Genomic DNA, 7,689 nt, shown 5'->3' with positions numbered 1-7,689 from the left:
ATCTTTACTAACCGATTTTTGTTCATTCTGGCTTACCTTAACCTTACCGTTACTTACCACAATTTCTTACCTTGGTTCAGATTCAAATTCAACTAACCCTTCTTCTTCATAAACAGTAATTGTATGAAGCTGCTCTCGTGGGTTAGTTTCAGTGTTGCTAGGCAAGCTACCTTGTGGTCGTTCTGAAATCAACTTTGCAAGTTGATCGATTTGGTTCTTGAGCCCTTGAATCGATGCTTGTTGATTTTTAAGTGTTTTTTTGGTGTTTTGGAAGCGGGTTTGAATCGATGCTTGTTGATTTAAGTGTTTTTTGGTGTTTTGAAAGCTGGTTTCTGACACCGAAATAAAATTCGTCAATATCTTTTCAAGGTTCGGCTTTTTCTCTTGTTGGAAAGGTTGTTGAAAGCTTGGAGGGTGTTGTGCTCTTTAATTTCCTTGACCTCCTCAAGAGAAATTGGGATGGTTCCTCTAACAAACGTTATAGGTGTTACTGTAAAGATTATTCTAAGGCCTAGAATTATTACCCATATAATTGATTTGTTCGTTCTCTGTGCTAGAACCATAGGGCAAATATTCTGGATTGCTCATTCCTCCTCCATTTGCATCACATTGCACCACTAGATGTACCTGCGTGGAAACACATAAACCATTAATTTTCTTATTTAATTGCTCTACCTAATTTGATAAAATGGTGACTACATCTAGATTGAAAACACTGGTGCTCTATTAGGCTTTATCCTCATAGATTGCAATTGATAGTTATTCAATGACATTTCTTCTATAAACTCATAAGCCGCTTCAGGTGTTTTATTGTTCATAGTAGCACCAACTGTTTCATCGATTAACTGCCTAGTTGAGGGATTCAAACCGTTATAGAAGGTTTGAAACTGTAGCCATAGAGGTAAACCATGATGAGGGCATCTTCTCAATAAATCCTTATACCTCTCCCATGCATCATATAGGGTCTCTAAGTCAATCTGCACGAAGGAAGAAATATCATTCCTCAACTTAGTTGTCTTAGCCAGTGGGAAGTACTTCAGTAAGAATTTCTTGGTCATTTGATCCTATGTAGTGATTGAACCTCGTGGTAAGGAATTCAACCATTGTTTAGCTTTGTTCCTCAACAAGAAAGGAAAAAAATGTAGGCGAATGGCATCATCAGAAACACCATTTATCTTGAAAGTATCACTGACTTCCACAAAATTAACCAAATGAGTATTTAGATCCTCGTCTTGTAAACCATCGAACTGAACAAATTGTTGTACCATCTGAATAGTGTTTGGCTTCAGTTCAAAATTATTCGCAGCAATAGTAAGTCTTACAATACTCGATTTAGCCCTAATTAAAGTAGGTTTGGCATAATAATACATAGTACGAGGAGCAGGATTCAGATTTGTAGGATTCGCAGCTACCACAAAAGGTAGCTGATTATTCTGATTATTAGCCATCTCCTCAATAATGATAATAATATCCTCTTGCTCTTCCACTATATTCTATCTATTCTGCCTTGCTTCTCTATGGTTTCTGCAAGCTGTATTTTCAATTTCACTATCAAATACTAATGGTCCTGACTGATTTCTTCTAGTCATAAACTAAAGGAACCTGCTAGAAGCAAATAAAATAAAAATTAGAAACAAAAATTAAACTAAAAACAAAAATAAAATGCAATAAAAATAAATGGCTAAATTAATAAAAATCAAGTGTTCCTAATATTTTATTCCTCGACAACGGTGCCAAAAACTTGATGATAACTAAACTAACTATAATTGCAACAAAGGCGAGCGCACCTATCGAGAAATAGTATAGCTATGGTGAGTAGGGAATATTGTATCCACGAGGATTAAAAGTACTAGTAATTACCTTTTTTCTATTATTTAGTCGATAAATTGGAGTGATTGTTTTTAATCTAAAATTACTAATCTAATTTAACTACGAATGCAACAGAGAACAAAATAGGAAAATAATCAAAGATAACCAAAAAGAAAGACAATACCCAGGAAAGAATCTACCTAGACTTCACCCATTATTCTGAATCTGAATTAAACTATTTATTCACTTGTGTCTTGATCAGTAGAAATCCCTAAATTATGTCAATATCTCTTTCGAGAGTAAGAACAACTGACTCTAGATTGATTAATTAAAATCTCTTTCTAATTAAAACCCCTATCATCGCATTAACTCGATCTATGGATTCCCTTATTAGATTTGACTCTAATCCGGTAGATTAATGTTGTCCTGTTTCTAGTATTGCATGCAACTCCACTCAATTATGCTAGATCTACTCTTAACAGGGACTTTTGCTCCACTGAAATAAACACATTAAACATGAATTAATATCCTAAAAATATTAAAACACGAAATAAGCATACATAATTGAGAACAAGAATTAAGTATTTATCATGTAAATCAAAAATCAAATAATAAGATTCATCATAGGGTTCATCTTCCCTAGATAATCTTTTCTAGGTATCTAGGGAATTTAGTTCATAATATGGACCAAAAACATCTCAAAGTCAGAAAAACTATAAGACATAAAGAAAGTCAATAAACTTCGAAAGAAGTTAAAAAGAGATCTTCAATCTTGAAGGAGATTTGCTTCTGAGTTGGCTCCGATGGTGTTCTTCGAGTAGTTTCTTCAATGTTCTTTGTGTGCCCCATTAGGCCTTCTTTTAATTGTTATTTATAGACTTTAGAATGCTTAGAAAGCCTAAAAATTGAGTTTTTCAGTGTGTTTGAGAAACAAGGTGCGAGATCGACACGGGCTGGCCCATGGGCGTGTGGCCAACCCGTGTGCCTCACAAGAGCGTGTAGCCAGCCCGTGTGGAAATGCCCAAGCCATGTGTATCCTGGAAACAGCTTTATTCGTCCGATTTTGGCTCGTTTTTTGCTCCTTTCGCTCCCAAATGCTCTCCTAAGTATAGAAACATGAATTTAAAGGATTAGGAGCATTAAATTCACTAATTTATATCATTAGTCATCCAAAAATGCATTAAGAATGTGATTAAAATATGTTAATTTTACAGCTTATCATCTCAAAACAATCAAACTTCAAAGAAAAAAATACCTAAAATAAATTGAAGTCTATCTCGAGACAAAATGCCCTCTGTCTAGAGACGCATTATTGAAAACTGATAATAGAGTTTGGATACAAGTTCTACTTCTTAAATTGACTTAGTATCATGCTATAACTTGATGGGTTATATTATTTCACTCATTAAATGTAAGATTACGATTGAAGTGGAATTTTTTTTTGATATGATTAATAATCGTGCTTAAAATGATATCATAATAATAGTGAATTAGCCGAGTTGCTTCGTCAACGTAATGTGATGTCACAAATTCGAATTTGATGGCTGATTTGGGTTTGGGGTGTTATACAATATTTCCCCCTTTTTTTTTCTTTTAACATTGTAATACAAGTTTTACGCTTAAAAAAATTGGGTAATCTCTTAGTTTCATATCTATTTATTTTTGAAGCAAAAAAAAAAATGGAAGCAAATTTACTACGGGATTGAAAGTAAGAAACTAGGGTTATCAAGATTACGCAATTTGGGTATTTAATATTTGTTTTTGTTTTGTCATTTGATATTTTTTTTCCTTAGTTGATTAAAAGCACTCAAATAGTTTCTAGAAATACAATACCAAATACCAAAAATTTTAAAGTGAAATTCTCTGCAATTTTTTTCAGAAAAGAAAAACAAATACCGAATACCCAAATTGCTTAATCTTGGTAATCTTAATCTCTTACTTTCCGTTCCATTGTAAATTTGCTTCCAATTTTTTTTTCTTCAAAAGAAAATGAAATTATAGAAATCTTTTTGTTCCTAAAACTTGTATTACATGGAGAAAAAAAAAGATTAGGTGTTGTGCTCTTTATTTTAATGAGGTAGATTAAATGTTAAGTCTAAAACTTAGATTTATTCATTTTGATCTAAAGTTAAAAAAAAATTAATTCTCATTATTCTCATTTTAAGAGTTGTGAGATTTACCCAATTTTCACTACGAATTTGTTGGTAAAACCAAAGGTTTCAGTCCTCGGCAACGACACCAAAAACTTGACCGTATGTAAATGTGTTATCGTTTAGAGTATAAATACCACACCAAAAATATATAATTAAATCAGTGGTGTCCACAAGTATACGGGTCAAATTATAGTATAGTAGTGTTACAACGAAACACTGGTAAGTATTTGAGGATCGTACCCAAGGAATTGCAGATTTGATAATCTTATTATTAAATTAATCACAGAAAATAATTACTAATCTAATTGAGTCACAAGTTAGTAGTTTGAGACCTATTAAAGTATTAATTAACTAATTAAATTAGTTAACCTGAACTAACCTAATGGAATTTCCCATTCCTAGTGTCAACAATGCGAGTTTCTGACCTGTGATGGATTGAATCCCTAATTAACCATTAAGTCGCTAATTATCCTCAATTAAGTTATTTACCACCATTAGCTAAGAGTATCCTCTCGGTCTCATCTTTATTAAGGATTACCACCTAAGTCACCCTTTCGGTCTCTTCTTAGGCATACGAATACCCTTTCAGTCTTACCACTTGGCACAAGTTATACTCGACAAGATACCTTCTCGATCTCCCCTGTCTAGATATTCTACTTGGGGCATTACATCACCCTTTAATATACCCAGTACTTTTAAATAAACACCCAATTTTGGATAAATAATTCCTTAATCGATTAATTAGTTCCATAACCGAAACATGCAATATATGAAATAAATCACAATAATTTATTCCAATATTCATACAAATGTTAATTGGCTAGATAAGCGAAATATAAATAAAAGAATAAAATAGAAGAGTAAAAAGAATGCTCATGAATAAATATATTTAAGCGCAGTTCCAGAGCAATCTCCACTCGCAATTATCTTCACATTGGAATAGGAAAAATTCCTACTACAAAAAAAAAACCTAAAGAAAGAAAACTATGTGGCTAGGTCTAAAATTGATTGTCTATTAGGGTTATAGGAACCTTTTTCTATAGGCTAATTTTGGTGTGCTTTATGCCTAAAATACCCTTGATACTTTGGGTGAAATCAAAAAACAAAATCTAAGAAAATTTGCCTAGATACGATTGCTGACGTCATCATTGCTTGCGCCCCATGTTCAACCTGTGTCTCAACATAGGGGGTGTGTCGTGACACGACACTGATTTCTTGAGTTTGGAGTTTTGGTTTCACGTGTTGGGTCTCGGGAAGCTTAGGTATCGTCTTAAGGCTTTTGGGCTTAGAAATACACATCATACACACTCAAATAGACCGATTAGCACTACCTAAAGCTTGTATTGGCCTAATAGGTCAATAACATCAATTATTGCGTAAAAACACTTATTTTGCTAATAATTAAATCTAAACTAAGAAATGCAAAAATGTAATAAAATATATTAAAATGCATAGAAAATAAGCTCATTAAGTGTTGAAATGTACCAAAACTACCACTACGTTTGGCAGCAGGTCAATACCCATGCTTGGATATTGCGATATTACTGTGAAGTGCCTTGATCTTCTTCAATTCAGCACTATTAGGGGTATCACGAGTTCCAAGCTTTGATGTCACAATACCCTCTTCTAGGTGATATTTTCGCTCATGTTTGGGCTTCTGATGACTCCCTACAACACTCAATCAACCATTAGGATCCCTATGACGCATTTGACCAATTTGGGTCTCAAAAGTAGCATAAAATGCACTAATTCACTTATTAAAGCAAAGAACTAAAACTAAGTAAAAACACCACAAAAACATATAATTTGCTCGAGAATAAGTTCATTAAGTGTAATGGAGAGTCTAATTTGAAATATCAAATTACGGTAGATCATGGGTTGGGCGAGGGTTGTTAGAAATGTGATATCACACATTTAGATCCGATGATCGAGTCGAGTTTGGGGTGTTACTCAATATTTTCCTTTTTTTTTCTTTTAACATTGTAATGCAAGTTTTAAGCTGAAAAAAAAGTGGTAATCTCTTAGTTTCATATTTATTTATATTTTTTTGAAGCTGAAGAAAAAAAAATTTGAAAGTAGAAAACTAGGGTTATCAAGATTGAGCAATTTGGGTGTTTGATATTTGTTTTTGTTTTGTTATTTGGGAGTTTTTTTTTCTTGGTTGATGAAAAGCACTCAAAGGGCTTCAAGAAATACAATTGAATACTGAATACTCAAAATTTTAAAATGAAATTCTCTGCAATTATTTTTTCAAAAAAAAAAAACAAATACCAAATACCAAATACCCACATTACTTAATCTTGGTAATCTTAATCCCTTACTTTTTATTCCGTTGTACATTTGCTTCCAATTTTTTTCTTCAAAAGAAAATGAACTCAAAATCTTTTGGTTCCTAAAACTTGTATTACATGGAAGGAAAAAGAAAGAAACTTAGGTGGTGTGGTGTTTATTTTAATAAGGTAGATTAAAACTTAGATTTATTGATTTGGTCATTTTAAGAATTATGACTGTAGTTGAGATTTTCACTAGGAGTTTGTTGTTCCTTTGAGCAGACAAATTGTTTTTCTTGATTACATATAACGACCTTGTTATTGTAGTTAAAATTTCTTCTCTAAGACTCTTAAAAGTCTGCAACAAACTTCACCAACTCTGTTAATAGTTCCTCCGGTTTTGTTCACCTATCTATTCCTTATCCTACCCCTTTCTCTTTCACTAAGACAATTTTTTTTATCACTAAATTTATTATTTTTGTAGTTTACTTATAACTGTTACTTGTAATAGAAGAGAGTAAGCGTTGTGGCTTAAACTTGTTTTTGGCCTTTCTGAGTTGCTGCCAAAATATTCATGCAATTTGAACAAACTAATAAACCTAGTCCTTGAAGATGAAATCATTTTTTCTTCTTTTGCAAGACATTTTCTCAAAGAAAAAACAGTTGATAACCAATAGCACAGGGCCTGATCTTTATTAATTTATAACATAGGCCACTAGAAAACAACCACAACTTAGTGGTAAATTTTAATTAAAATATAATAATATCAACATTTTTGAATTTTGGTTCAGTATCTTTATTGTTCTTACAGTAAATTGACAGCGACAGTTTTCTACATTGCAATTTCGGACAAAAGTCTCTATTACGTTGCTTTTATTACAACTTTGAGGGGAATATCTCATTTGGTTACCTAAATTATAAAACAACCAAATTTCACTGCAAATTTGTTGGTATTGTAACATCCAATATCATATGAGCTGAGTATGAAATTCCGTTATGAAACATATGCTGAACCTTAAGTTCTCACTAGCTGATCTCTTTTTATGAGATACATACACCCATCTTTTATGTCTCATGGTTTTATTTTTATTAAATGCCTCAAACCTATAGGGTAGCTGATATGGGTGTTGAATGGTTTGAAATGGTTGTTGAAGTGAATTAATAAAATATTTGACGAATTACATTATATTAAAATCTTTTTTCAGAGTTTTTTATATAATATTTTCTTATCACATAAACTTCAACTAAAAACAGATAATTTTAATATCATTAAACATTAAGATTTTATAAACAACTCCTACTTTGGGATTCTCTTACGATATAGCATTTAATCTTATATTTCAACCGACTATTGCCATGATATCATTTACGAAAATTCACACCTAACTTGCAAAGCATTATACCAATTGAGTCTTAGCAGCATCGGTATTGTTATCAGTGCAGGATGAAGTGGGTTT

General features: G+C 32.3%; 1 non-coding gene across 1 annotated transcript; it reads left to right on the top strand.

Moving 5' to 3' along the window:
• The first annotated feature begins 903 nt into the window (after positions 1–903).
• Positions 904–1,010, top strand: LOC121230924 (small nucleolar RNA R71). Its single transcript, XR_005928996.1, has one exon. It is a non-coding gene; the product is annotated as a small nucleolar RNA R71 (small nucleolar RNA).
• The last annotated feature ends 6,679 nt before the right edge of the window (positions 1,011–7,689 follow it).

This window comes from Gossypium hirsutum, chromosome A06, assembly GCF_007990345.1.
Source record: "Gossypium hirsutum isolate 1008001.06 chromosome A06, Gossypium_hirsutum_v2.1, whole genome shotgun sequence".
Taxonomy (NCBI): Eukaryota; Viridiplantae; Streptophyta; class Magnoliopsida; order Malvales; family Malvaceae; genus Gossypium; species Gossypium hirsutum.
The sequence above is the reverse complement of the archived record's forward strand: the minus strand, read 5'-3'. Positions and strand labels throughout refer to the sequence as shown.